Genomic DNA, 22304 nt, shown 5'->3' with positions numbered 1-22304 from the left:
GTCTGTAAGCACACCATAGGGTCAGTAACAGTGTCTTGCCTTGAAGCTTCCCCTCGAGATGAACCCCAATTTGGGCAGATCACTGAACCTCCTTTCCTTCAAATATTCTTCATTTTTGTCCATGCAGTTATTTTAGGCAGGAACAATTCTGGGTTAGAATTTTTGTCTGTGGGATGTTACCCTCAGCCTTCCACTTGATGTCCTGTTTTTCTACTGGAAAGGGATTCCACGCATTCTCTCTCCCCATTATTGGGCATTTCATTTAAACTCCCTCCTAGTCTTGAGCATCTCTCACTTCTCTGGTCTCTGATACATTCTAGAGAGTTTCTACACCTCCTACCTCTTGAGGTTGTCTGTTTCCATTTTTTCTGCTGGACATCAGGACTTCACTCCTGTCCCTCCCACTCTGGCCCCCAATACCTGATCATATTTACCTTTCCCCCTTCCTGTCTCCTCTTCCACCCAAGGCCTTCCCTCCCACTGCCCCTGTGATTGCTATCTTCTCCCTCCCAACTGGGATTGAGGTATCCTCACTGAGCCCTTCAGCCCGTTAACCTTACTGAGTTCTGTGAATTATATCCTGGGTATCTGTACGTTTTTTGGATAATATCTACTTGGTGAGTACATACAATGCATGTCCTGGTTCTGAGTTACCTCATTCAGGATGATATTTTCTAGTTCCATCTATTTACCTACAAAACTCACAATGTCCTTGTTCTTAATAGCTGATTAGCATTTCATTGTGTAAATGAGCCAAATTTTCTGTATTTATCCTTCCATTGTGGGATATCTGAGTTGTTTCCAAATTCTGGCTATGAAAAATAGTTTACTATGAACATAGTGAAACACATGCTCCTGCAGCATGGTGGGGCATCTCTTGGGTATATGCCCAAGAGTGATATAGCTTGGTCTTCAGATAGATCTATTTTCAATTTTCAGAGAAACCTCCAGACTGATTTCCAGGATGGTTGTGCCAATTTGCAATTTCACCAGCAACTGAAGAGTGTTTCTCTTTCTCCACATCCTTGTTACTATGTGCTGTATCAGGAGTTTTTTGATCTTAGCCATACTTATTGGTATAATGTGGAATTTTAGGGTCATTTTTATTTTCATTTCCCTGATGACTAAGGACTTTGAACATATTTAAGTGCTTCTCAGCCATCCCAGATTTCTTTGTTGTGAATTCTCTGTTTAGTTCTATACCCTAATTTTTTTTTTTTTTTTGATTGGGTTGTTTGGTTTTTTTGGAGCTTAGATTCTTGAGTTCTTTATATAATTTGGATGTTAATCCTCTATCAGATGTGGGGTTATTAAAGATTTTTTCCCAATCTGTAGGTTGGCAATTTGTCTAATTGAATATGTCCTTTGCCTTATAGAAGTTTTTCAGTTTTATGAGATCCCATTTATCAATTGTTGGTCTTAGAGCCTGAGCCATTAGAAATTCCTCCAATGCCAATGAGTTTGAGGTTTTTTCCCACTTTCTGTTCTTGTAGGTTTAGTGTATCAGGTTTTATGTTAAGGTCCTTGATCCACTTGGACTTGAGCTTTGTGCAAAATGAAAAATGTGGATCTATTTTCATTTTTTGTATACCAACTGCCAGTTAGACCAGCACCATTTGTTGAAGATGCTTTCTTTTTTCCATTGTATATTTTTGGTTTCTTTGTCAAAGATGCAGTGTCCATAAGTGTGTGATTTTATTTCTTGCTTTTTATTCTATTCCTTTGATCATTGTGTTGGTACCAATACCATGTAGTTTTTATCACTATTACTCTGTAGTATGGCTTGATGTCAGGGATGTTGATTTCCCCCAGAAGTTATTTTACTGTTAAGAATTGTTTTGGCTTTCCTGGGTACTTTTTAATTTCCAGATTAATTTGAGAATTGTTCTTTCCAAGTCTTTGAAGAATTGTTTTGGAATTTTGATGGTGATTGTGTTGAATCTATAGATTGCTTTTGGTAGCATGACTATTTTTACTATGTTAATCTACCAATCCATAAGCATGGGAGATCTCTCTATTTTCTGAAGTCTTCTTTGATATCTTTCTTGAGAGACTTGAAGTTCCTGTCATATAGATCTTTCACTTGTTTTGTTGGTGTTACTCCAAGATATTTTATATTATTTGTGGCTATAGTTTCCCTAATTTTTTTGTCAGCCTGTTTATCATATATGTAAAGGAAGAGCACTGATATACTTGAGTTGATTTTATATCCAGTCACTTTGCTGAAGTGGTTTATCAACTATAGAAGTTCTCTGGTAGAATATTTGGGGTTGCTTATGTACCCTATCAAATCATCTGCAAATAGTGATACATTGACTTCTTTTTTGCACTTTATATCCCCTTGGTCTCCTTTTATTGTCATATTGCTCTAGCTAGAATTTCAAGTATTATATTGAAGAGATATGGAGAAAGTGGGCATTCTTGTTTTGTCCCTGATTTTAGTGAGATTGCTTCAAGGGTATTTAATTTAATTTAATATTGGCTGTTGGTTTTCTATATATTACTTTTATTATGTTTAGATATGGGACTTGAATTTCTGATCTCTCCAATACTTTTAACATGAAGGATTATTGTATCTTATCAAATAATTTTTCAGCATCTAATGAGATGATTGTGTGATTTTTTGTTTGAGTTTATACAGTTAATTATGTTACTGGATTTTCATATTTTGTGTATATTTATGTTAAGGCATTCCATGATTGGACAGGAAGAAGTAGGCAGAGAAAAGGAAGGGAATTGTAAGAGAAGAGGGAGGGAAAAGAAGATCAAGATAGAGTTTAAAAAGGATGAGCTGGATCCAGGGAGACTTAATTGTCATTAGGTAGCTATGAATATTTTAAGGATTTTATAGTTTTTTTTAATCTCATATGGAAGTGCAGTTTGTATCTTTGTCTATTAGATGTATTGTATTATTGTATAGAGGGTTTGTGGATTGAGAATTGAATATATAAACCTGTATGAAAAGTTATCGGCCAATAGAATCATGTTTGTGTTGGGCACTGGGGTAAAGAAACACACCGGGCAGTAATTCCACCCAGGGTGGAGGCAGTAGGGCAGGTGGAATGAATCACCAGAGAAACAAACTGAGTAGAGAGTAGGGCTTTCAGATCAAATGACAGAGTCTGTGCGTCTGGCTCCATACTATAAGTGGCACCTGCTGAATGTGATCATTGGGCTGATAAAGAGATAAACCATTCAATTTTTAATATTTACTGCAACCATATTAAATCAACCTTGCATCTCTAAGATGAAGTCTACTTGATCATGGTAAGTGATCGTTTTGATGTGTTCTTGGATTTGGTTTGCAAAAAAATTATTGAGTATTTTTGCATCAATATGCATAAGTGCAATTGGACTGAAGTTCTTTTTTTTGTTGGGTCCTTGTGTGGTCTAGGTATCAGAGTAATTTGAGCTTCATAGAATGAATCAGGTAGTGTTCCTTCTATTTCTATTTCATGAAATAGTTTGAGGGTGTAGGTATTAGCTCTTCTTTGGAAAACTGGTTGAATACTGCACTAAAGCCTCTGGTCCTGTTTTTTTTTTTTTTTTTGTTTGTTTGTTTGTTTTGGTTTGGTTTTGGTTTTTATTGTTGTTGTTTTGTTTTTAATGGCTTTTATTGTTCCCTTAGGGAATATGTTTAGATAGTTTACCTGCTTTTTATTTAACTTTGGTATGTGGTATCTGTCTAGAAACTCATCCATTTCATCTATATTTTCCAGTGTTGTTGAATATGAGCTTTTGAAGTAAGATCTATTGATTTCTTGAATTTCCTCCATTTTTGTTGTTATGTCTGCCTTTCTTTTTCTAGTTTTGTTAATTGGGATAGTGCCTCTGGTCCCTTTAGTTAGTTTGGCTAGGGATTTACCTATCCTGTTGATTCTCTCAAAGAACCAGCTTTTGGTTTTGTTGAAACTTTCATTGTTCTCATTGTTTCTATTTGACTGATTTTAGCCCTGAGTCTGACTATTTCCTGAAGTCTACTCCTCTTTGGTGTGTTTGCTTCTTTTTGTTCTGAGGCTCTAGGTTGTGTTGTTAAGTTGCTAGTGAAAGGACTCTTTAATTTCTTTAAGGGGACACTTAGTGCTATGAGTTTTCCTATTAGCACTGCTTTTATTGTGTCCCATAAGTTTGGGAATGCTGTGTCTTCATTTCCATTGAATTCCAGAAAGTCTTTAATTTCTTTCTTTATTTCTTCCCTGACAAAGTTATCATTGAGTAGAAAATTGTTCAGTTTCCATGGGTATATGGATTCATCATTGTTGCTGTTGTTATTGAAGTGATCTTAGACTGTGGTGATCTAATAGGGTACATGAGATTATTTCAATCTTCTTGTATCAAATGAGGTTTGTTTGACCAATTGTCTGGTGCCATGAGTTGTTGAGAAGTTAAGGGGTTTTTTTTGTTGTTGTTGTTTGTTTGTTTGTTTTGTTTTGTTTTAGTGTGAAATGTTCTGTATATATTTGTTAAATCCATTTGGTTCATAATCTTTATTAATTTCACTGTGTTTCTGTTTAGTTTTTGCTTCAATAATCTGTCCAGTAGTGAGAGTGGAGCGTTGAAGTCTCCCACTCTTATTCTGTGGGATTCAATGTGTATTTTGAGCTTTAGTAAACTTTCTTTTATGAATGTGGATGTCCATGAATTTGGGACACAGTTGTCCTGAACTGAGACTTTCTCTTGATGGATTTTTCATTTGATGAATATGAACTGTTTTTCTCCATCTCACTTGATAATTTTTGGTTGAAAGTCTATTATAATGCATATTTGTATAGCAACTCAAAAAATAAAATAAAATAAAACTCGTTTTTTTGGAACCATTTGCTTGGAAGACTTTTTTCCCCAACCTTTTACGCTAAGGAATTATTTGTCTTTGTCATTGAGATGTGCTTCTTGAATACAGCAAAATGCTGGTTCCTGTTTGTCTATCCAGTCTTTTAGCTTATGTCTTTTTATTGGAGAATTCAGTCTGTTGCTGATATTGAGAGATATTAAAGATAAATGATTGATAGTACCTGTTTTATTTGTTGCTGTGGGTGGCATTATGTATATGTAATTCTCTCCTTTTGGTTTTACCATGAGATGATTAAAATCTTGGTTCCCCTCCCCACCACTCCCATCCCTGCTTTGGTGTAGGTACCCTCCTTGTATTTGAGTTTTCCTCCTAGATTTATCTCTAGGGCTGGATTGGTAGGTTGATGTTGTTTAAAATTGGTTTTATCCTGGAAGATTTTGGCCCCTCCATCTATGTTGATTGAGAGTTTTGCTGGGAATACTAGCTTGGGCTGACATTTGTGTTCTATTAGGGTCTACTTGACCTCTGTCCAGGCTTTTGCAGCTTTTAGTGTCTATTGAGAAGTTTGGTGTACTTCTGATAGGTTTGCCCCTTTCCCTTACAGATATATATATATATATTTTTTTTCTTTGTTCTGTGCTTTTAGTGTTTTGATTATTACTACGTTATTAGGGGTTTTTTTTTGTGGTCCAATGTATTTGGTGTTTTATAGGCTTCTTGTGCATTTGGGATCATGCCTTTTTTTTTTTAGATTGGAGCAGTTTTCTTCTGTGATTTTGTTATAGATGTTTTCAGGTCTTTTGAGCTGGGAATCTTTGTTCTCTTCTATTTGTATTATTCTTAGGTTTGGTCTTTTCATTTTGTCCTGGGTTGTCTGGATGCTTTGAGTTAGGAGATTTTTATGCTTTGAATTTTCTTTGACAGTTGTGTCAGTCTCTTCTACGGCACCTTCTACACCTGAGATTCTTGCTTCTATTTCTTGTATTCTGTTTGTGATGCTTACATCTATAATTTCTGACCTTTTTCCAAGATTTTTCTATTTCCAGAGTTTCTTCCTTGTGTTTTCTTTATTGTTTCTACTTCTACATTTAGGTCTTGGGTTACTTTGTTCAATTCCTTCACCTGTTCCCCAGCCCTGCATTTCTTTAAGAGTATTGTTTGTCTCCTCTTTAAGGCTTCTGTTTACCTGTAGTTTCCTACATTTCTTTCAGCGAGTTATTTACATCCTTCTTAAAGACTCTATTATCTTCACGAGATAGAATTTCGAGTCAGTTCCTATTTTCCAGTGTGTTGGTGTAACCCAGGCTTGCTGTGGTGGGATAACTGGGTTCTGATAATGCCAAAGTATATTGATTTCTGTTGCTTATGGTTTTGTGCTTGCCTCTTGCCATCTGGTTATATCTTGCGTTAGCTGGTCTGGGTGTCTCTGTCTGGAGCCTGCCTCCTGTTTCCCTGTGTGGCTGCTGGTCTTCTGGGAAGCCTGTGGTTCTGGCAGTAACACACTTCCTGTGAGGTCTTCAGAGTGTGGGTTTTCAAAGCATCAAACAGGCTGCTGATCTGTTGACCTGCTTGCAGCAGATCTCCTGGGGGATATTCAGACTGTGAGGTCTATAGAGGAATAGTCAAGCTGATGCCCTGTGTGTAGCTGTTCTCATGTGATGCCTTCAGACTGTGGGGTCTGTGACCCTGAGTGTAGCAGAACTTGGGAGGCCTTCATGCATAGTAACATTTTTAATTAAATATTTCATTAATTCTTTAATAAATGTTATACAATATATTATGATCATATTCACCCTCAATTTCTCCCATTAACTTCTCCCAACCACCTCTACCTCCTTACTCCCTCATCTAACTGCTCTATACTTTTTACCTTTGTGGAATGGGTCATCATGATTTCAAAGAGGAGTAGAGGTGGTATTTTTAAAGAAAATGAAGCACACTATAAACAGAATTTCCAAAATATGTGATTCTAAGGTTTATAATTTAGTTATGAGTAATGATAAGACCCTAGACTCATGGATTGCTTCAGGTTTATTAATTTTGAATTACTTCTGTTTTCGACATGTTGAACACAGTTGCATAGTAGGTGTATATTTTTCATTAAGAAAAATATCCCCTAGAAGTAGAAAGAACAAGGACCCTTTAAAAAAAATAGTTACATTCAAGTTAAGTGTAAGAGCCTTGTCACTTTAAATTGGAGCTGAGTAAGCAATGTTTTGAGTCTCGGTGATATATTGTAATGCTAGATTCCAGTTCTAAGAGTGGATGACTTTAAAAGGCAGCAACATTATGAAGGCTCAGGGATCAAACGAGAATAAGCAGGCCCGCATTCTCACTTTTTTCTTAGCAATCAGAGCAGAAAACTTATTTTTGCATATATTATTGATGACTATTTTAGGTGTTAGATAACATCTCTAAAATTCATGTAAATGCCACCTTATGGCTAGCTTTTTTTTTTTATTTCTTCATGTGAACTATTTGAAACACAGACAAAGAGCAACATAGTGGAATTTTGTTGTAGAATAATAAAAGTGAAAAGTAATACAGATAAAAATAATAAAGGGTTAAATAGTTTAAATAAACACAGGGTAAGAATCATGTGTGACATTTGAGAATGAAGTATATGTTCAGCTTGAAGTTTTAATTCTTTAATATAAAATTATTAACATTTACCTGGCTGCAAAGGACTTGGTCATGATGAGCTTACATATAGAATTAATAATCATGTTTCATGTGCCACCAATGGCTCTCAGTCTTGGAACTGGAGCAGTATTCTGCAGGAATGCATGCCAAATATATATTTGCTTCTGCTTGTAGCAAAGCCACAGTCTACAAACTCAAAATTATTTTCAGTGTTCTGGAAAGATCCTTAATTAAAGTATAGCTAACTATTTCAAATCTCAGCTTAAATATAATCTACCTAGGGAGGCCCTTCCTGGCCACCCTCTGAAAACCAACCATCTACTCTTCCTTACTATACCTGTTACACTTTTTCATAGTTGGTACAAATGTGTTCAGTTATTTATTTAATTTCACCTCTGCTGATTATTTTTTATTTCCTAGTGTACTAAGGCTTTCCGAGACTAGGAACAAAAGCTGTGTGACTCCTCATTGTACCTCTTATATTTAGCTCCATGCCAGATGAAAAGAGGCATTTTTTTTGTTTTTGTTTTTTTTTTTTTTTTTTTTTTTTGCTTTCTTCTAGGGTTTAAACAAATGTGCATCTTTATCATGGTGCAAAATTTCAATGTGATGAGATCATGATCAATTTTTATAACATTTTTATTTATTGTGTGCATGAGTGTGTCTAGGAACACTCACTCAGGATGGTACATATGTCATAGACGATGCTCATTTAAGGTAGTTTACGTGCACATGTCAGAGAAGAGCGTGCAGAAGTTCTTTCCATCTACTATGTGGGCTCTTTGGATCAAGCTCAGGCAATTAACCTTAACAAAAGAAATATTAATCCACCGAGCCATGTTAATATCCCTGATAATAATTTTAAAATTATATTATTTTATTCATTACTTGAGAACTCATGTGTTCATATAAAGTCCACTCCTTTTGCCAAGTTTTCCCAGATCCAACACTTGCCTCATTTCTTAACCTTTTTTTCTTCAATAACCCACTGAGTTCAATTTGTGTTGTCCATATATATGTCTGGATGCAATAACATCCACTGTAGCATTGTAGATCTACAAGGGGCCCGCCCTTAAAGAACACTGACATTTTATCACCAACACCCATTAATTTTGAATTGATTCTTCAGGTAAGTATAGGGGGTTGTGATCCCTTTTCCTCAAACTGGAATACTGAATAAATAGATCTTGTACAGCCAGCCATGACTGTTGTGAGTTCCTGAGCTCAAGAGTTCAGAAATTTCTAGAAGACTGAATTTCATTTGTCCTCACAACCTCTTCCTCTTATTTAGCACTGTCTTCTGCTAAAGTCTCTGAACCTAAGAGGGGATTATAGTACAGATGTTTTTATTTTCTGCCAAACACATCACAGACACATATTGTCTGCACTTTGACTAGCTAAAATATTTGTGTTAACTTCTGCCCACTGCACAAAGAAATATGATACATTTTAATAATATAATGTATATTCGACAGGCAACATATACCATCTTGAGTGAGTGTTCACAGACACATGCATGCATAAAATAAATAAAAATGTTATAAAATTGATCATGATATCATTATATTGAAATTTTGCACCATGATAAAGACATTTATTTTTTTTTTACCCTAGGGGAAAACAAAAGAAAACAAAAAACATTCCTTTTCATATGGCATGGAGCTAAATATATATATATATATACATATGTGTGTGTGTGTGTGTGTGTGTGTGTGTGTGTGTGTTAATAGGACAGGGAATCAAATCATGCTATAATTATGTTTTCTGAAAACTCATAGTGATATGCCTGCCTCTGTCTCCCAAGTTCTGGAATTAAAGGCATGGACCACTATGCCTGGTGGTTCATTTTGAAAATTTCAAATGATCTCAATTTCACCTGTATTAATTAACTAGAGAATGAAGAAAATAAGAGAAACAAGAGAAACATCACATCATTGTGTTATTTATATCTTTTTAAAACTTACTTCTTGAAACTTTTATACATATATATCATGTATCCTGATATTTTCCATCAATGCCTTTTGTTTCCTGTCACCTTTACCTCTCACTTTTATGTACTTCCTTTATAATTTCTCATTGTTTTTAACACATGGAAGCCAATTACTGCTGCCATATTCACAGGGACATTCTCTGACTTATGAGGAACTTACCAATAACTGCACTCCTAAAGAAGTGACTCTCTATCCCGACCTGTTGTCAAGTAGAAGCACAGGGGCATTGCAATCATCAGACATAAGAAACTCTTGTGCCCTTTAGCCAATTTTCTGCAATGTTTAAATTTTATATGATCATATTATTATACATAAGATCAAGAAATTAGCAATAATGTAATGTGTATGTAAATGTCTACATCACATGTCAAGTATGAATTTGTGTAACTTTCAGAACAGTCACGATGCAGACCCATGACACCACCATAAAACCTCAGAGCAGCCTCACCTACTGTAGTGGCTCAGTCCCATTCAAGATGATCCAAGTTGCCAAATCCAACTGTGTATGCTGTCTATCCCTACACTTCTATTTCTGATATTAACTGGTTAAAGAAATGGAATCATCCTACCAAAAATATTAATAACTCATTTATTTATTTATTCATCTATTAATAGCCATGACTAGGATCAAACTCAATACTATGAAAACAACTTACTACTCAGCTACACTTTAGTCAGTAGTTGGTTTGCTTTTACTCAAGTTTATTATCTTGTTATTAGAGTTTATACCTTGTTTAACTCTCTCCTCCCTAAAGGGTATATATATATTCCTTACAGGTTTTCACCTGTTTTAAATAATATCATCATGAACAAGTATGTAAACATTGCTGTTTATAAATCATATTTTCGCTTTTGTTATGTGCTGTAATATAGTCAAAAGAATGATTCATGATGAGCAATGCCTTGGGGGAACTGTGAGAGAGTCTTCAGGATGAAAGGCCGAGGGCTTTTGTCTCTAGTTCATTTTGCTCCCTGGATAGATCATGGACTTGGTTTCATGCTTCCTGTGCCAAATATTTACACTCAGTTTATAAGATATGTTCATTCTTGTTGGATATCAAAAAACAGCTATAGAGCCCAATCTGTGTGTCTGAGTCTGGATATGACCCTCTAGCTTTCCTTTGTACTTTCCCAGCTTAAGCTATAGGATGTACCAGGAGATTGTCTTTAAATTGTTATGTCCCGAGGAAGACCTGAAGAATGATTTCTCTGTTAAGATTTAGTATGTGCTTTTATCTACATGTTTTTCTGAATTCAAACAACCTTCCTCAGAATATTTCTTTCTTTATTACATTTCAGTATAAGTACATGGAAATTGAAATAAAGTTGTCTGCAGCTTCAGACTGTCACATTCTCTTGGGTCCTTAGATTCCAAGTCTCACAGACACAGATATGCACAGGTTGGTAAAAGTTGACAGCTAAATGATTCAATATTTTATATTATTACAATAAAGAAGTGTGTAAAGTACTATAGGAAATTAGAAACTTGGAAATCCATACAAGAATAAGTGATCATCGCTGGCATCTCTGCTACTGAAATGCCATCACAATTTGTATTTTCTGTCCATTTATTCTATAGACAACATATTAAATTTATGCATAGCTTCATTTACAATATGCAATGTGATTTGCATCCTCTCTGTTATGAAATAATATAAACACTATGTGAATTTGCTTTAAATTTTGGAGGCTACTACAAAACTCTATTTGGAAGCTAAATATAGATTCTGGTGATCTTTTTCTTTTCTATGAGATGTTTGGAAAATTTATCATGAGAAAATACTTCAATTAAGTACCCTGCCAGTCACAGAAGAATGATCTGCATGTAGACAGACATCCTAGCAGGATTTTTTCCCCTTGGGCATATGCATCAATAGCAAACATTACATTTCAAGGAACTTTGCTTCTAGCTGGCCTTGGTCTCGCAATAAGCTTACCATACAGTCTTTCACTGGAAAAGTGACACCAAACAGTGATGTATTGACCAAGAAAAATGATGGCTCAACATATATTAAAAAATTGCAAAGGAAAGGGATCAGGACATCCAAGATGAAAATTAATCGTTCAGCAAGATTCTATTTAGTGAATCCTACTAAATAAAGCCATTCTTTGAGATTACTAAGATATATTATGTATCCTTGTGTATATAAGTTTTTCATATCTAGGTTGTAGAAAATTCAGCCTTTGTGTTTTAGCTCCACAAAATTATTTTTACTTACTGTTTCAATGGGCTGCTTAACCCAAGTATTTCCTTTAATTTTTTTTATTTAACTACTTTCCCTTTCAGATATCCATTTCTTCTGTGCACAGAGGCACCAGTCCTGGATAAGGAACAGCCATTTGTCAAGTGACCTTTATCTTCTTATCTAGTCTGCAATCTGTAGAGGCAGATGCAAGCAACTAAGGAAATATGGAAATTTGAGACTTCCTTGTTGAGATGATTAGTGAAGAAAAATAAATGTTATAAATATCTGGGAGAGAGAAATCAAGTCACTTATGGATTCCACTAGGACAGATGATATATAAGAAAATAATATAGTAATTTAGTGAAAATCACTCAAGAACTAGTGTTCCAGGTCAAAGGGAATGTCTTGTGAACTTAACAATAGAATAAAAATAGTGGTGAGCTAAGTACACATTTCCTGAAGAAACTCTGACATTAGTTAAAGTCAAGTAAGAGGCAGGAACAAGTTGTTCTGAACACTGATGGAATTCTGTGTTCTGGCTGGATTGTGATGGAATCAAAGACATTGTAGGACTGTCGGGGCGGGACAGGGGAGGTATGGGAGGAAGAAGTCAGAGGCCAGACTGGGAGAGGAATAAAGCCTGGACTGTAAATAAAACAAAATTTTTAAAAAAGAGAAAAAATAATCCTTACAAAAACAAAGAAATAAATAATATCTGTAGGTTTTGCCTTTACGTGTAAGATGCCTTCTGAGACGAAAACACTATGAGCTGTGTAATCTAGACAGTTATATCCATCATCTCCATCCTATTTCCCAGTAACTCCCCTAAGTGGCCCAACTTCCTTCCTCCATTTTTCTATCATTAAATAGAACTGAATAATTTTTTGTGTAGAATAATATAGAATTCCTAACTAATTATTTATATGTGTTGCTTATGAGAATATTAACTTTTTTATGCCTGTACTCTAACATCAATTTAGAATACCAAAATGTGCATTAACGTGCCTTAAACTAAAAAGTATTTCAGGTTTTACAAATGCTCAATTTTTGCCTAATTAAAATTTACTTCATATTTTATTTCTTTAGCTTTTTTTTGTTGGATATTGTTGGGACTGGTTTATGAAACACAGGTTGAAAGCCTCTGACAGAGAATAATGTCCTTGTATTTGATGAGGAACACTTCATTCTCTTGTTCATCAACTAAATGAAATATTGTGCTTAAATATAAAAATGATGCAGTGAATATCCTGTGATGATAAAGGCAAGACTATTAGAAACTCAAAGAATCTCATCTGAATCTGACAGTTTAGGACTTATTAATGAGTTAAATTAGACAATCTGAACAATAGAGCAATTGTATAATTCATCACAAATAAAGTCAATTGATTAAAGTGACTTTGTCACCATAATATTAGGTCATTTCTGTAAACTAAAGTAATCCTTTCTTGTCTGTGTCAGAAACAAGTTTATATCAAGAGAGGCAGAAAAATTATATATACATATATGTATTATATACATTATCTTTATTGTCTATATGTACTAAATATAATATTATATTTGTTATTTATTATGGAGTATTTTTGCATTGTGAGAAAAGGGGAATATCACTATGGAGTGCCTATTTAGACAGCAGTATGTTAACATGTGTTCCATTAGCCTACAATGACAAAATATTTGTTGTTCTCATTTGGTGAGTATAAATCACATAACAAAAGGTAGAAATACCAAGATGGTATTGTGAACAATATGGTAAACATCAACTATGGGAATCAACAGACAATAAGAATACACTAAAAGTCTTGTTTAAATATTTACATCATTGAATTTTTTTACAACAATCTTCTTTTCTGAGGAGTATGAGACATTTCATGTTTTCTTTTATCTGGACCTAAATGGATGAAAAGCTTGTATTAGCCAACAAAGGTAAAGCAGTGAACACTGAAATGTAAGTAATGAACAGAACAAGAACCTGGAAACAGCTTTATAGCATCTTTGTCAAATGAAGTGTAAAGCCAAAGGTACGTCTTGGATACTATAAGAAAATGTGTTTCATTAAAATAACAAAAAAACATTGACTATGCTGATAATATTAATTGGAAAGATATGAGCTCTTTAGGTTTTCTGAATCAGGAAGCATGCAGAAGAATACATAGCACTTGAAAGACTGAGAGGAAATAATTTAATAATTTGTAGTGTTCACTTTCCAGAGGAATAGGGCCATTTGATAAGTTGGTCTGACACAAGGACATGCTAAGATTATGTCTTCTTGATGACTGTTGAGTTTTCAAATTAATTAAGATAAGTGGGAGAGTGAAGCAGTGGACACTTCTCTTGTGATACAAAGGCATTAAAGCAGATATACACAAGGGCCTGTGTCCAAGCATGAGAGAATTAGATGGATAAGGATGGGTGTGTGTCCATACTTAAACACATTAACTGATTGTTCAGTGTTCAGACAGTAGGGACCATTTTCTGGACTGTTTGATTTAGAATAAACATGACTGTAGAGGTTTTTGTAAGTGGAGTCAGAGGTGAACAACTAAAATGTATTTTGAATAGTTATAGCCACAAATGTAATGTGCCTTAAAGAGAGACCTAAGGACAAAAAGGTCCTTGGCCTTCATTTCTCTCAGCTCCTAGTACTATGACACTTCATGCGTGTAGACTTGTAAGAGTCACTGACATACAAAGATGAAGACACATCAAATGAAAGAAAGGCTCCAGCTGAACTTCACATAGTATGTGTATGTGTGTGTTTTGTATAACTTACAAAAAACAATCTTCTTAACTTTGGCTAGACTTCTTAACTTTAAATCGTTTGGCTAGTAATGAATATTATAGAAAGATAACCACTGCATATTTAACACTATTTAAATTATATTAATTAACTGAGAATAGGGACCGCCTTGCTGCTTAGATATTGAACACCAGAGATGCCTTTTCAATGTGTTTAGTCTGATCTGGGTAAGGGAAATAGAGAATTTTCCTGGCCTGTCTCTTCTGTGATACAACAGTGTGTGTAAGAAACTTCAGCCCTCTTTTTCCTTGAAATGCTTTCCCATGTGTTCTGATACATTAATGCACATCTGTGGATGATATATATCAGAATGATGCAGAAAAGCCAATCCAGGAAAAGAACACTGGTTCTATTTATGCTGCCCGCTCTCTACCCTTTGTTACATCAGATATAAGCTTCTATTGTTTGACTCAGTCAGTTTTCTTTTTCTTCCTTTTATTGAAAACACATCTTTCACACATGATGTATCCATATTAGTTTCTGTTCCCTCCCAGTTCTTCCACACCTCCCCTTCCACCATCCCATGTCTTGTCACTCATCAGAAAACAGTCTAATATGGGATAATAACAAAATAAATTAAAACAAAATATAATTAAAAAGACAAAACTAACTCATCAGAATCAGACAAAACAAACAAACAGAATAAAAAGGGCCCAAAAGAAGGCACAAGAAACAGAGACCCATTTGTATGAACAGTCAAGGATTTTATAAAAACACTACTGGAAACCATATACCCACATTTTCAACATTCTTTCTCTGTGCCAATCAGTTCAAGATTATTCCCGCTTTCCCTTCTACGGTGTTCAGTGCATATGGTTTAATGTTTTGGTCTTTGATCCATTTTGATTTGAGTTTTAAAGATGGATTTATTATGATTTTTCTTCATGGAGCCCTTCAGTTTGACCAACACCATTTGTTAAAATGCTGTCTTTTCCCCTAAATATATTTGGGCTTATTTATCAAAAATCAGGTGTCCATAATCATGTGGATTTATGTCTATATCTTCAATTCAGTTCCATTGATTGGAATGTCTGTTTTTGTATCATTACCATCCCTTATTATTATGATGGCTCTGTAGTACACGATATCAGCAATAGTGGTTCCAGAAGTTCTGTTTTATTCAGTGTTATTTTTCTTCCCCTATTTATATGTGTGTGTGTGTGTGTGTGTGTGTGTGTGTGTGTATGTGTGTGTGTGTGGACTTTAATCATTTATAGTAGTAGGGCATATACAAAGTAAATGGAATTGCTATAACTAGTCTTACACAATTATGTTAGTGGTTTTTTCCTAGCAGAAAGTAATTCAAACTTGATCTAAACTATAAGACAATTAACACTACCCTCTTGTTTTCTCATTCACCGTCTTCATCTTAACATATATAGGCACATAAATAGATGCTTCCCTTTATGAATAACTAATGGGGAAATGTTGACACAGATAAATAGTACACTGCTTCGTTCCTTAAAATATAATTCATTACTCATCTTACAAAGGATTTGGTGTATTAACAAAGTTTTGCTTTTTTTTTTTTACAACCAATTACTTTTGTTGTTTACAATCTTGTCTAATATTAAAAACTCTTTGCAAAAATACACATGACCACAAACAGAGACTCTTAGTTAATTAGTCCAGCATAGGACAAGTGCCTGTTCTCTAACATGACATCCATTTGGCATGAGTGAGCATCAAGGACTGGGATGCATTAAACTGGATCCTTGAAGAAGCCACTGCTGGCTTAGACACCGTGGGTGACATGTAATGGAAAAAAAAAAAAAAAGAATCAATAAACAGCCAAAGTTGCAGCACAGCCCTGGGCCATACTAGAAAATTGGTTATTAGACTGGAAATTAAAAAAAAAAAACTGACTCTATTGCAGGAGAAAGCAATAAAGATGAGGAACCCATTGTTATTTTAATTGATATCTGGGAAAGGATAGGAGGATAGGCAATTCAAGATGTCAACCTATTATTTAAAACTGCATAGTAATACATATGATTTATGCATGAATTACTGTGGATAACAATAGATGAATTATTTATCAGAAAATATCAGAAACTATCTGAAAGAAATGCAAAATTAGAATAATTAACAGTATTGCCCAGATTGGGTTAGTTTGGGTAATTTAACATTTTTATAATCCAAACACAAAAATTGTCATAGTTATTTAAAATATCATTTGTTCAAAGGTTGAGGAGAAATATATATTGTCTTTAAATCAGTAGATTTCTTAATAAGTTAAAGTCATATATAAACCCTGCCAAGTATATAAGTAAACATGTAATTGAGTTGGTTATATTAAGAGAAACATCACTGTATTTAGCAACTGGGTTAAAATAAAACTTTTATTATTATTTGGGTTGGAAAGATGGCTCTGTCAGTAAAGTGCAGCTCTGGAAGTAAATCACCAGAGTTCATCCTCAGTACTCACATAAAAGTCAGCCATTGTAACATGAAGTAGTTGTAAACCGAGAACAGGGGCATGGTGGACCAGAAACAGAGGTTTGCAGAGCTCACTTGTTAGCCAGCCTTGTACATGGTTGAGATCCAGGATCCATGTTTCAAGAGACAAGAATGAAAATAATCAAGGAACATACTCAATGCCTATATCTGGCCTACACCTGCACAAGTATGTCAGCACACACATGCACAAACACTAATATGTACAAGCAAGGTACCATACATATACGCACAACAGCATTCTTAGCAAGCTTTTTCTTCGGTTCACCTTAATAACACAACTGAACATGTCCCCTACCGCGCGATATACATCATCTTAATATAATAATCATTTTTTTATTTCCTGTACAATTCTGCTAACCCACTGAGCCCAGCTAAAATACACCACAATATTACTGTAACAAGTATACTGAACTTTCCATATTTTCACCTTCTCTTTGATTCATTCATTTATCCACGTTTGGGAAAGCCCCTCCACCAACTTTCTTACACAAAGACTTTACCAATTAGATGCTCATTGACCATTTTGTTGGGTAGACTTTCTCTCTACATTTCCTAAAAACTGGCAGTTGTATCTGACTACTTGATTAGATTCAGTTCATGCCAGTTTTCTAAGACTTGTTTGCTAAGACTGGGTCCTTGTTCCTAAAGCAGGACCATTAAGTCTAGTCATCTCCTTGTGGTGAGGACATCAGCAGTTGCTTCTAGTGCTCAACCTGTGGATCCAACAAGTGTTAGAAGAACTGTGATATATAATGTCATTATTTATTTACAGCTGAGAACTGTAGGGGAATTCCTTGAAATTCCTTAGCAGTGAAAGAGATTGGTAGTAGCATTTTTCTTCAGCAAGTTCTTGCAGTAAGTTGTTTTCCTATTGCTTCTTATATGTTAATAATTATTTAATATATGATTAACACATAGGTTTCAATATACCTAAATGAAATGGATGCATCTATTTCAAAGATCATTTTTGTAAATTATTTATTGTTATCTTATGCACATTTGTGTTCTCTCTGCTTGTGTGTGTGTGTGTGTGTGTGTGTGTGTGTGTGTGTGTCAACCCCCCTGGGACTACAGGCAGTTGTGAGCTGCCGTGTTGGTGTGGGGAATTGAACCTGGGTCTTCACCACTAAGCTATCTCTCCAAAACCTCAAATCTGTTTTTGTTAAAGCAAAAACTATCCCATCTCAAAATTGCCTTTATTGTATCTCGTGAGCAAATGTTTATATGATGTTGAAGACCATACTGAGCTCACTGCGCTCATGGAAACCACCCTCTATGAGAGATGTTACTCTCCTAAACATAGTGGGTCTTCAACCGGATATTTTCAGTTATGATTGCTTGGGCCCATACTTCGGAGTTTTTTGTAGGTATTTTGTGTGTGTGTGTGTGTGTGTGTGTGTGTGTGTGTGTGTGTGTGTTTTAAATTACATTAGGTGTGGGCCAGCAAGACAATTCTGAGGGTACAAAAATGTTGGTTGGGTAAGCCTTATGATGTGATTTCATTCCCAGAACTCATGGTAGAAATGAACTAAAGAACTAATTTCCGAAACTTTCCTTCTAAATTTTGAATCCACACCCCGCACATAGACATGTGCATACACACACACACACACACACACACACACACACACACACACACACACATCATATATAAGCAGGAATAATAAAAATATAAACAGAGGTTTTTGAAATTACATTACATTAGAATGTCAGCAAATGCAGATTGTTCTAACTTTAACTTTTATCATCTCTGTTCTCCTTTGAAGCAAATCTCAGCCAATGTTTAGTATCTTGGTTAGCACATAGGCAGCATATTAATGTTCCTTCTTGCAGGAGTCAGTGATGCATTTCTGGAAGTTAAACCCAGGCTCCAGCTAGCATGTGCAAATTTGCTGATTCATTACAGAATTTGATTTTTAAAATATAAAACTGTGTGTTTGTGTGTGTGTGTGTGTGTGTTTGTGTGTGTGTGTGTGTGTGTGTGTGTGTGTGTGTGTGTGTGTGTGGTTTACATTTGGAATTTTTGGAGAAAATTTGAATGTAAGTAGGGTACAGATTAGTCTATGTACAGATTAAACACAGCTGTCCAGATGTCTAAATTATCAAAAGACTTTGTTAAGCAAGCAATTCTTTAGAAAAGCAAGCTCTTTTGTTCCACTCTCGTACAAGAGCCTACATTTATTTGTAGAGGAAAATTCCATTCTACAAAAAACAGTAAAAGGAGAAAGTAAGGCGTTTTCAGTATGTGCATTTCTTTATTGAGTTTAGAAGAACTAGAGCCTTCTAATCAGAGTGCAAAGGACTTAAAAAATGCTTGCAGTAATTTTATATTTATTTGCATTTTTCTTGATTTTAAGACCTATAATTTTTTAAAAGCCCATCTTATTTTTGAAGTTCCCTCTCATATCTTCCGCAAATGGTTAGATCTTGAAACCAACTATAAATCACAACATTTAGCTGTCTGTAGAACAGTTGACACTAATGCTGCCATTCGGTGTTTTAATGCTGGTCATTGCTGTGTGCTTATATGTCATCCCTTTTGCCTCAGCGTAATGATCTTCAACAGTTTCTTCTCAGCAAGATTCCTGGGCTCTTGCTTTGCAGTGACTTAAAAAGCACATCATGTCGGGTTGTCTGAGAGGAGAGGAGATGGAGAAATGCTGGGGTTCTTCCCTGATTTTAGGGTCACAGTTGGTACCTTCTGAGCCTTCCCTTCCTCCCCAAGTGAGCTCTGTACAATATGCTACCCTAACCAATCCATCAAAAGGTTATAAGAACACGAGAACACTGTGATTAAAATAGAAAAATCTAAAACACCACGTGTCACGTCGTGCACACATCCAATAAAGGTTGGTAGACAATGTTCTCTTACGGTTTCAAAAGGAAAATTATTTACTGTGTCTTGAATTCAAAAGTTTCCTGTTTGTTTTGCCTGGATTTTCTATACAAATAGCTAACAGAGCAAGCAGATAACTGAATTATCACTGGTGCTTGAACATATGTAATGAGGAGAATTGATCCGTGTTATAAAATAAGTCATGTGTTAAGCTGAAAATGACTGTACAAATTTGAATTGTGCAACAAGCTAAAGAGAGCTGTTTCATAACTTGCTTGTACGGAAAGGCCTTCGTGATTATGATTCCATATCTAGAAACCTTACCACGGGGGAAGTCTACCATGCAATCTCTAGCAGTGCACTAGTTTAACTTGTGGATTTTTTGTTTGTCTGTTTTTTCCTTTCCTTTTTTTTCTTTGTTTCTGTAGCTTTTTGTATAAAGAAGATACAGCTTTCTGACTAATATCATTATCACTGAATGATTAAAAGCTTACCGTTTTGCTCTTAACTATCATATTTTCACAACAAAACAAAGTAAAATAGCTCCTTTACAAATCCTCTTAGTTGTAGGGTGAGCAATGTGCCCTATACTCATCAAAAGCTATTACTTCGTCCCCCACCAGATGGCGCCACACAGTTCTAAACGCTGTGCTCCTTAGGAAAGAAACTGCAACATGTCAGAGAGCCCACACCTCTTCCACATTTGTATTTTGCTTCCCGGAAAGGAGGTAGAAATACAAAAAGAGAGAGAGAGAGAGAGAGAGAGAGAGAGAGAGAGAGAGAGAGAGAGATGGATAATAATTTTCTAAACTCAAAGCTGTGTTACAAGAAACAGAGGAATTAAAATTCATCCTTTAAAACAAAAGGTTTTCATTATTAATTTATTTATTCACTTCACATCCTCATTGCAACCCCATTGCAACCTGTTTGCCCAGTTCCACAATCCTCCTTCCCCATTACCCCTTCCCCTTCTCCTTGTTACAAAGAAGTCCTGGAACATCAAGTCTCAGCAGGACTAGGCACATCCTCTGGCACTATGGCCAAACAAGTCAGGCAACAATTTTAGTCTCCTCTAGGCCAAAGATGGAGCCAACCCGAGTTGGCCCAAGCAAACTATCTTTGCAATCCACTTGGGGATAGCAAACAGAGAGAACATAGACAATTAATAGGAACATCAGGGATAGCATTTATAAACTAGTAGGCATGAGCAAAATCATGTCCTTCCTACTGGACATTAGAACAGGGTGACATTACATTTTCGCTTGCAGAGGTAACCAGAGCCAGTGCAGAACCTCCTATTTCTGGCTTTTATCACAGTCACAGACTTTGCATAATGAATGTCACTTTTTTCTGTTTAAATATACTCAGTGGCTTTCCATTCCTTTTCGAATTAACTGTAGGCTTCCAGAGTTATTGAGAGTACCACACTAGAAACTGTCTCTCTGAATTTGTCATGACATAATATATGTGTGACAGATAGACAAAATCAGTCATGTCATAAGGACGTCATTTAACTCAGTTGGCCTTATCTCTTTCTAGTTTCTATCAAAACTTGCTAGACAAAGGAAACTGTGCTTTAAGTAACTATAAACAGAGTAGCAGTGCCTCAGTGAATAGATCTGTCTGGTTTCCACTTGGATGTTTCTGACCCTCTACTTTAGATTCTACTTACCTTGGATTTATACACATAAAATGAATGAACAAAGTTGATTTCATTATTAAGAGATCGGGCTCACAGAGATTGAAATGACCAGCACACAGCAGGTCCTCTGGGTATATGTTATGACTGTTAGTTTAGTTTTCTTGTGGGCCTGCTAACAGTGGCAGCAGGGATATCTCTGACTCTGTTGTCTGCCCTGGAGACTCTTCTCCTTCTCTTAGATTGCTTTGGTCAGCCTGGATAGGTCAACTTTCGCCTTGTCTTATTATATCTCTTTTTGTCCTGTTTGATGCCCCTGGGAGGCCTGCTCTTTTGTTAAGAGGAATCAGAGGGGGAGTGTGGATCTGGGTGATTGGGGAGGTAGGGGCAGCTGGAAGAAGTGGAGAAAGGGGATGTATTATGTGAGAAAAGCATGTATTTTCAATAAAAATAAAAAAAAACCCTCCAAGATCGGCAAATTGCTCTTGCTGCTTCTATGTGTTTTCTGACCCTTCTTGATGTAGCTATCTGTTTCGCATGACAACACAGGGTGTTCCTGGACCATGAGATCCAAATCAGCTTATTCCACTTTCTAACATGTCATTTTCTTTTCTAGCCTGCTATCATAAGTTATCACATACATACCTGTGCATGGGCTTCTTGTTGCAAGTTGATTTGAGAAAGAATATAAGGGGATTCTTAAGCAGGCCATATTGCTTATTAGCCTATGTTAGATTATTACAGTGTGTAGTCTAAAAATCCTCTTGGTCTGAAAATCATTTTTGAAGATTTTCATTTCAGGATCATGGCAAGCTCATCATAGTCCTTGAAACCTAACAAATTAAGTATCTATTTAATATGTAAAAGACATAATCATTGGTACATAGCATGCGGCTCTCCACAGAATGTTTGGAGGGTAGAGAAGTGAAGAGAAATAGTTGGGTTCTGAAGACTTTGGTT

This window comes from Micromys minutus (assembly GCF_963924665.1).
Source record: "Micromys minutus genome assembly, chromosome: 23".
Taxonomy (NCBI): Eukaryota; Metazoa; Chordata; class Mammalia; order Rodentia; family Muridae; genus Micromys; species Micromys minutus.
Note: the sequence above shows the minus strand (reverse complement) of the source record.